The sequence below is a fragment of the Aedes albopictus genome, chromosome 1 (assembly GCF_035046485.1).
Source record: "Aedes albopictus strain Foshan chromosome 1, AalbF5, whole genome shotgun sequence".
NCBI classification, from domain to species: Eukaryota; Metazoa; Arthropoda; class Insecta; order Diptera; family Culicidae; genus Aedes; species Aedes albopictus.
In genome coordinates this window covers 44,476,454-44,486,022 of record NC_085136.1, presented here as the reverse complement: position 1 = coordinate 44,486,022, position 9,569 = coordinate 44,476,454, and positions in this window count along the sequence as shown.

Sequence of the window (9,569 nt, the reverse complement as noted above, 5' to 3'; positions counted from 1 at the left end):
TAAATACAACTCAAGTGACATGTTGATGAATATCGCACTTTCATACGTATAACAGAAATCCATTTCATGGCATCAGAGATCATATCATTTATCTGTTTTTTGATTTTTGAGCCTTGAACTCTTAAAAAACAGCCGCAATTTTGAATTTTGACCGCCATTTAGGATTTATGTCCAGCAGCTTGGAAATTCTGGTCGCTATTTTTGGACTCCAGACTTCTCCCCCATATCAGATACACCCATATTGAATGGTTTTAGAGTCCAAAACTCTATTAAACAGCCGCCATTTTGAATGTTGAGACGCCTTCTTGGATATTCTGGTAGCTATTTTTGAACTCCGGTTGTCTTCCCCATACCAAATATACCCATATTGAACGATTTTAGAGCGTAAACCTCCATTAAACAGCTGCCATTTTGAAGTTTATGCCGCCATCCTGAATTTTGAGACGCCATATAGCCATATAGTGAACATATAGCCTTTCAGTACACTTCGGTGTACGAGAAAGGCAAAACAATATTTTCGAGCTTAAATGCTGTAGAAAACTAAGATATTTAACTGAACCAATAGATTGGAAGATCTGTTTTTGATAGAAAATTCAAGAAACTTTCGAATGAGGGTTAAAAAGCTGCGATGAGTTTGACCATTTTCAAGTTATAGCCAGTTTGAGGCAAGAAAGGTCAAAAATATGTAAAGTTCAATTACTATGTAACGGTTGAGTTTTGACCATATGCGTACACATTTTTTTCACTATTGATGATCTTCTATCACTCCTTACAAAGTTGCATTCACCCATCGGGACCCACCGGAACCGGTTCCGGAACACCACCGGTTCAGATATGGTCTGATACTGTTTTCCCGTTAACCGTTCATCAGGTTATCGAAAATGCCGCTGTTTGATGTGTCACATGCATGGGTTTGGTTCTCTTTTATATTTGGCAACTTCCGGCGAGACATCCGGAACCGGTTCCGGAACACTACTGGTTCAGATATGGTCTGAGACTATTTTCCTGCTTACCGTTCATCAGGTTATCGAAAATGCCACGGTTTGATGTGTCGCATGCATGGGTTTGGTTCTCTTTTATATTTGGCCACTTCCGGCGGGACATCCGGAACCGGTTCCGGAACACTACCGGTTCAGATATGATATGATACTATTTTCCTGCTAACTGTTCATCAGGTTACCGAAAATGCCGCTGTTTGATGTGTCGCATGAACGAGTTATGTTCAATTTAATATTGCCATATCCGGCGGGATACCCAGAACCGGTTCCGGAACACTACCAGTTCAGATATGGTCTTATACTGTTTTCCTGCTAACCGTTCATCAGGTTATCGAAAATGCCGCTGTTTGATGTGTCACATGCATGGGTTTGGTTCTCTTTTATATTTGGCAACTTCCGGCGAGACATCCGGAACCGGTTCCGGAACACTACTGGTTCAGATATGGTCTGAGATTATTTTCCTGCTTACCGTTCATCAGATTATCAAAAATGCCGTGGTTTGATGAGTCGCATGCATGTGTTTGGTTCTCTTTTATATTTGGCCACTCCTGGCGGGACATCCGGAACCGGTTCCGGAACACTACCGGTTCAGATATGGTCTGAGACTATTTTCCTGCTTTCCATTTATCAGATGATCGAAAATGCCGTGGTTTGATATGTCGCATGCATGGGTTTGTTTCATTTTTATGTCTGGCCTCTCCCAGAGGTACCGATCCGGAACACCTAAATGGCCACTCCGAAACGGCTGGACCGATCCGAACCATTTTCAATAGGAAACAATGGGACTGTATGCCGCGTTGAATGAACCGTCGGTCATTAAAATCGGTTGAGGTTTACTGCCAAAAAGTGATGTGAGTTTTTGTACACACACACAGACATCACCTCAATTCGTCGAGCTGAGTCGATTGGTATATGTGACTCGACCCTCCGGGCCTTCTATCAAAAAGTCATTTTTGGAGTGAACATATAGCCTTTCCAGTACACTTAGTGTACGAGAAAGGCAAAAAGATAACTATATGACCATATTGATAGGAATTTCTCGGCTTTGGCAGTCTGAGTGGGTAGCAAAAGGCTGTTTTGCTCCTACATCCGACGTTTCGGTTATATTTATTTAACCTTCTTCAGGGAATAGGAGATGGTTAAATAAATATAACCGAAACGTCGGATGTAGGGGGCTGTCCATAAACCACGTGGTCATAAGGGGGGGGGGGGGGGGGTTCGACCAAAGACCATTTTGTATGGACATATAAAAATTGTTGTATGGACTAATGACCACGGGGGGGGGGGGTTTTAAAAAGTCCCAAAAAAAATGACCACGTGGTTTATGGACAGCCCCTAGGAGCAAACCAGCCTTTTGCTACCCACTCAGACTGCCAAAGCCGAGAAATTCCTATCAAGTGTAGAATCCACAGTCGTAAGATCACACGTATATGGCCATAATATATTTGGCCTGAAGGGACTTCTAGAGGAATTCCTGAGTATACTCGAAAAGGAATCTCTAGAGGAATTCCTGAAGGATCTCCTGCATCCCTGAAAAATCCTGGGAGAATCCCTGAAGGATTTCCTCATGGAATCCTTGGAAGAGCTCTTGTGCACAAGGGGTGAGAGGGGGGGGGGAATTAGGGGTTTGGGTGTTAACCCCCACTCATTACCAACGCTCCATAAACTATGCGCCCCTCCGCCTTTTGCCGAAATTGAAAGAAAAAAAACCCTCCTTTGCCGCCACTTCTGTGCACGGGCCTGTCAGAAGGTATCACAGAGGGAACTCCTGGAGGATTCCCTGACGGAGCTCCTAGAGAAATCACAAAAGGAATTTCAGGTGGAACTGCTGAATGAATTCTCGAAGCAATCCCCAATGGAGTGCCTGAAATGAGTTCCATGGGGAATACATTAAGGAGTTCCTATCAATATCTCTATGGCAATAACAGGAGAAATCTCTTGAGCATTCAGAGAGAAGTATCACTGAAAGTATTTCCGTAGGAAGTGAAGAAACATCTTGAGGGATTCTTGAATGAATTTCAAGAGAAACACTTGACAGTTTTTCAGAGCAATTCCTGAAGAAGTTCCTCAAGTTTGTGAAGAGAAATTCCAGGAGAAATCCATGAAGAACTTCGTGGATAAATCAATGAAACAACTCCAGGAAAAGCCCCTGAAGGAGTTCCTGGAGGAATGTGTCAAGGAATCACAGGAGAAATCGCTCAAGGAGCTCCAGAAAAAAAATCCTTAAAGCAATTTCAGCAAGAATTCTTGAAGGTATTACTGCAGGAATCCCTGTAAGAGTTCTTGAAGAAATTCCTGAAGAGTTTCTGCAGGAGTTCCAGAAGCAATGCCAAGATTTCTCTGAAAGAGGTCCTGGAGAAATTCCAGAACTTCAGTCGAAATACCTCAAAGAACTCCTGGAGGTTTGCCTCAAAGAATTCTTTGAAAAATCCCTCATGGAATTCTTGGATGAAGTCTGGAAGGAATCCGCGACGGAGGAACTGGAGAATTCATTCATGAAATTTGAAAAGAAATCCCTGAAAGAGTTCCTGAAGAAAGCTCTATAACAATTTCCTCAAAGTATTCTAAGAGAAATCCCTCAAGGATTTCCAGGAAAATCCCACTAATAATCAAGGAAAATCCCTGAAGAAATTCCTGGTGGAATCTTCAAAGGTTTCCTGGAAAAATTATTGCAGGAGATCTTGAGGCACTCCTCAAACAATTCCAGGAAAAAATCGCTTGAGAGATATTTGGATAAGACGTTGCAGATATCTCTGAAGGAGCCCATGAAGGAGCCCATGAAACAGTTCTTTCAGCAAAACATGAAGGAGATTGTGGAAAAATCCATGATGGAGCTCTTGGGGAATCCCCTGATGGAGTTGCTGGTGAAATCTCCGAAAGAATTTGAGAAGAAATTCCTGAAGATTGAAAAAATCTTCCCAGCAATTCCAAGAGAAATTCTTCAAAGTTTTCCCCGAAAATCCATGAATCAATTGCTGGAGGAATCAAAGAAGAAATTCCTAGAGAAATCACCGAAGGAGTGTCTGGAAGAATTCCTGGACAAAATGCTCAAGGAATTCCAGGAGAAATTTCTCAAGGAATTCAAGAGAATATCGTCAAAGAATTCTAGACGAAATCTTCTCAGGAATTCTTAGAAAAAAATCCTGAATGAATCTCTGAAGGAATTCCCAAATAATTTTTTTGGAGAAACCCCTGCAAAATCTAAGGAATTCCTGAAAAAATAAAAAGGAATTCCTGGAGGAACTCAAGAAGAAATTCTCTGTAGGAACTTCTAGAGAAATCCTTGAAATACGGCAGAAGAAACCTCTAATAGAACTCTTAAAGACTCTAATCGTTGAGGAACTTCTTAAATCAGTCCCTGATGAAATAAATTCTAGATGGAGAAACCCCTGACGGAGCTTTAAAAAATCAGAAGAAAAATCCTGGAAGTAACTCTGAAGGAACTACGAGAGAAATTCTTGAATTAACTTCCTGACGGAATTTCTGAAGGAATTTCTAGTAGAACGGCAGGTGGGACGCGGGTTGTCATCGGATAACTGCGTACCGTAACCGGCACGTGAACTGGTGCTGGTTCAAAATCCGGATTAAAGTTTAACAGCGGGAGGAAACGGAAGCACTGGTGCACACAAAAAAAAAGGATCACCTCTCAAACTGCAGAAGGATTTCACTTGCACTGGGAGTTCCAGGAAACGAGCTTAGAGGTTTCATTCACTTCTTTTCGTTTTAACGAGTATCGAAATAATCACGATGCTTAGCAGTCTTCTCACACGATTTTCTCTCCGAAGTTATAGCACTCTAGGTGCTTCCGACCATATCGCCGTTCCGCCCAAGATCATGTTCCAGCCAAACATTAAGAAGTACGGAGTATAGCGAGTTTGTTTCATGAACGTAATTCCTTACGGCGCATGCAATTTCTTGCAAGTTAATAGGGGTGCACACGAAGAGGCACACTATCGCTTGGGATATGTGTATTGGTTGACGATGAACATTCCGACACTCCTCCTCATCGGGTACCCGCTTCACACGTCGTCCACCATCCCGAGCATCTCGAAAAACTGCTTGTGTTTCTGAGAACTCCCAGAGGCTTCGTTAAGATGTCTGCTACCATAACCTCCGTAGAACAGTACACTGAACTCTTGGTTTTCGGCCAACTCGTGAATAAACTTCTTCGTGGTGTCGATTTGTTGTGACTGACGGTTCGACTTCTCAGTCTTCTTCACGAACGCCAGACATTCCCGGATATCCTCGTTCTTCATGATCGTAGGCGAAATCCCGTAGAAGCTGCCACAACTAGATGGTCTCTTGGCAGGCCTCGCAGAGTGTGACATATACCGCCTCCATTGACGAGAGTGTTACGCACGATTGTCTCCTGCTTGCCCGAGCAGAAGGGCATACCTTTCAAATACCATGCGAAGAGCAACATGTGCTCTAATACCTAAAATTGTTATTCGTGCGTTATTCTACGAAATGTTACGAGAACATCACAATAACAGTTGGAGGTATTTGAGCAGAGTTTGGTATTGATGTAGTATTTGTTGGTTTAGCAGAGAAAATAACCGAAGAACAAGATTTGTTATTACATCATGAAGTCATCGTACAAATGAAACATTTAATAACAAGAAATGTTATTAGGTTGTTATTCAATAACTTTGGGATAACAAATACAACACTTGAAATTTTAGGTATGCATTCATTATGGAAATAACAAGACTTGTTTTTTTTTTTTTCTAGGTGTTATTTATACTAAATTTTGGTATTCGTTTTTGTTATTTTGCCTCTTATTTCCACCTAATGAAGGGCATATCAAAGTATGGTAGTATTCAAGAAAAATACCTCGATATGTTATTCACTTGTTATTTTCTTCTGCTCGGGTGTCCAGGATATCGCTCCTCCTCAAAAGTAGAACATCGAACCGGAGGTTGATCGCCGGCACTGGGGATGTCCAGCTCAATCGGAGTTTGAATACCCGGCAAACGGTTGACTACCATTTCCGCGCAACTGTACACTCAGCGAAAAAAACTAGCGAAATTCATCGAAATACCTTATGAAAATTTGCTATAATTATTTCTTATGGATGCCATAAGAATACCTTATGAAAATTGATGGTGCTTGCTATGACAAATCTCATAAGATAGACTTATGAAAAGAACAAAAAAATCTTAAAATGATGCAGACTGGATTCGATCTATGAACGTCGGGATCACCGAGCCCGTGTTTTATCCACACGGCTACCGACGCTTGAGAATATCATGTTGCTAAACATGAATAAAAGCCAAGCTGTGAGAAGATTTTACGTCATAGAGTGACCTTATGATATTCATCCAAATCATTATGAATTCCAATAACTCAACGTACATATGTACAGATGGGTAAATTATTAGTTAAATTGGGAAAAAATCCACAGCTCAGGTGAGATTTGAACTCACGACCCTTATTCGCTAGACAAGTGCTTTACCAACTAAGCTACCGAGCCAATTAATGACCCGGCAACTTAGTTGTCATAAGGTTCAATTCTAATCTCATCGATCTATATCATCTTCCCCTAAACCGCAAATATAACCATCTCTGTTGTACATATGTACGAAGAGCGAAAGCGATTTGTTTATTGTTTGAAACTGTTTGCCTATCGTACAGGCAACGCTTCCTCAACCACTTGTAGAGGAAGAACAATGCTACCTGGAAGGCGATCAAACGCGTCGTTCGCATTCTATTTGATACGAGGGGTAACTAAGTAGAGGTAGATGCTCGAAAACGACGCGTTTGATCGCCTTCCAGGTAGCATTGTTCTTCCTCTACAAGTGGTTGAGGAAGCGTTGCCGTTGAATCCTCGAGAAACTTGCTTGTTTCATGGGACTTCAAGTATCCCGGATCCATGGGAAGCTTTACTGTCTTAGCTTGATCTGTTCCGTGCTTGTCCAATAGCTTCTCAATATACTGCTTCAGTTGAACAAGGTACGATAGAGGCGCGACCAAGAATGTGTCCTTCCTTTTGGGCAAGTCCTTGGTAGACCCGCTCCATTTCCGCTTCATCGGATGATGCAAGCAGCATGTCGTTGACATTCACTAGCAGCTTCACCGTCACTTCGCCATATTTCTTCACGTACAGGCTGTTCCGCTGACGACGCTTTGAATCCCAACTTGACCAGCACTGATTGGCGCAACCCATAGATGCGCCGCTTCGGTCGACATACAAGCTCATCCTGTCCAAGTACAGCAAATCCCGGCAGCTGGTGCACAAAAAACTCCTCATCTGAGGTTCCGCTAAGGTATGCCGTCTTGACGTCCAAGAGCCGGACCATAATTCCACGATTCGCAACTACTATCAAGAATGTCCGCACCGTTGTGTAACGAGCTTCCGGTGCGAACACCTGATCATAATCGATCCCGAACTATTGCGTGTATCCTTGCACCACAACTCTCGCCTTGAACTTTACTACCGTAGCAGCTTCATTGCGATTTAGGTTGCATATTCACTTGGATCCCACACACTTGCGTCTTTTCGGCAGCGGTGCTAGGTCTCAAGCACCACTGTGACGAAGGGAGTCGTCAACCGTGACATTTCGCCACTCCGGATATTTGATCGCCTCAGGATAACTGACGGGCTCTTCAAAAGCACAGGCCGCAATCCCTACGACGCGATGTAGTCATCAAATCGTTTCGGTGCGGCGCCCAGGTTCTTCCTGCTTAACCAGCGCGTACCGCCAGTAGTGCCTTCTTCTTCTTCTTCATTCTGGCTAGCGAAATGATAGTGCGTCCCGGCTGATGGTTAGAGAATCCGTCTATAGATCTACAAACCGATAGCCTTGTGTTCCATCGCATAGCCCAGAAAGTTCAACTTCTTCGCTTGCGAGTCGAGCTTGCTCCTCATGGTTCCAGGGATATGGCCGTAGGTTTCACTTCCAAACACCTTCAAGTGTCCAAGGTCCAAGTTTCTACTCCAACACAGTACCCCAACACTAGTACATACATAGCTGCGGAGATAGAGTTATTCACCTGCCAAGAAAATCTCGGAATGGGGTAAAAAAAACATAAAAGTCGTGTCGCGATAAATAAGATCTAAAGTTTCTGGGAATTCCAGGATGTTTCAGGGGAGCTTTCAGAGGCATCTGAGGAACTTTCAAAGGATTTTCGGCGAGTTTCCGAGACGTAACAGAAGCGCTACATGGGCGATTTCGGGGGTTTCAGAGGGATTCTGGTGCGTTACATGGGGTTCAACGGAGTTTAAGGGAGATTCCTGAAACATTTTAGGACATTTTAGAGGATTTTCGGTTTTCATAGAAGTTACGGCTTCGGAGGGATTTTGAAGCCATTATAGAAAGTTTCACAGAATTTTCGGCAAGAGACGTTACAGTGGCGTTTCATTAACGATTCCGGGGGCTTTGGAGGAATTCAGCAGCGTTACAAGGAGTCCGAGGGGTCTTCATGTATCAGTAGGTCGGCTCCAGAGGCATTTTCTCCTCCATTTGGGAAATTTGTGCCATCCGAGGGGTCTTAGGAAGGTCTTACGTGAATTAAATGAGATCCGAAAGGGTTTTAGGGTGATTTCGGAGGCATGTCTAGATATTTTAGAGTATTTTCAGTGGATTAAATATACGTTTCAGAGGTGTTTTCAAACGTTCAGAGGCGTTTTCAACGGTTTCGGAGGGTCTCACCGAGTCCTCGCCGTCTTTACGGTGGTCAGCCTTCTCCTGTAGCCCGAATGCCTCCATAGGTTCGTCCCTTCCTTCTTCGCTTTTGGTGCCCGGATCTAAAACTGATGGATGACTTTCCATTACCGAGCTCGGTGAAGCGCGCATTCCGAATAGCCCACAAAGTTCAACTGATTCGCTTACGAGTCGAGCTTGCTCCTCCTGGTTTCAGGAATATAAACATATGCTTCACTCCAAACACCTTCAAGTGTCCAAGGTGCGGGTTACTACTCCACCACAGTACTCCAACACTACTACATACATAGCTGCGGAGATCGAGTTATCCACTTGCCAGCAAAATCGCAAAGCTAGGCAATACAAAAACAAACAAAAATTATTTCAGGTTTCAGGGAATTCCAGGATGTTTCAGGGGAGCTTTCAGAGGCTTTCCTTGAAGTTTCGGTTGGTTTAAGAGACGTAACGCCACTACTTTGACATTTTGCGGTGCGTTAAGGGACGTAAGGCCAATACTTTGGCATTTTTGGGGTTTTGGAGGGGTTCAGATGCGTTACATGGGGTCTGAGGGAGTCTTAGAGCGATTTTAGAGATATTTCAAGAAGCTTCAGAGGATTTTCTGCGAGTGTCAGACTTAGAGCCTTAACAGAGGCAATACATAGTGTCAAAGGGTCTTAGGTGCGTTACATGGTATACGACGGGGTGGTTGAGGTTTTTAGAGACATTTCATGAAGAATCAGATGATTTTAGGTTTCCTAAGACGTTACAAAAGCGTTACATAGTTTCGGAAAGGGGCTTAGGAGCACTACATGGGGTCTGAGAGGATTTCAGAGGCATTACAAGAAGCTTCACAGGATTTACGGCGGGTTTCCGAGACATTACAAAGGCGTTACATAAGCGTTTTTGGGGGTTTCGGAGGGATTCAGGT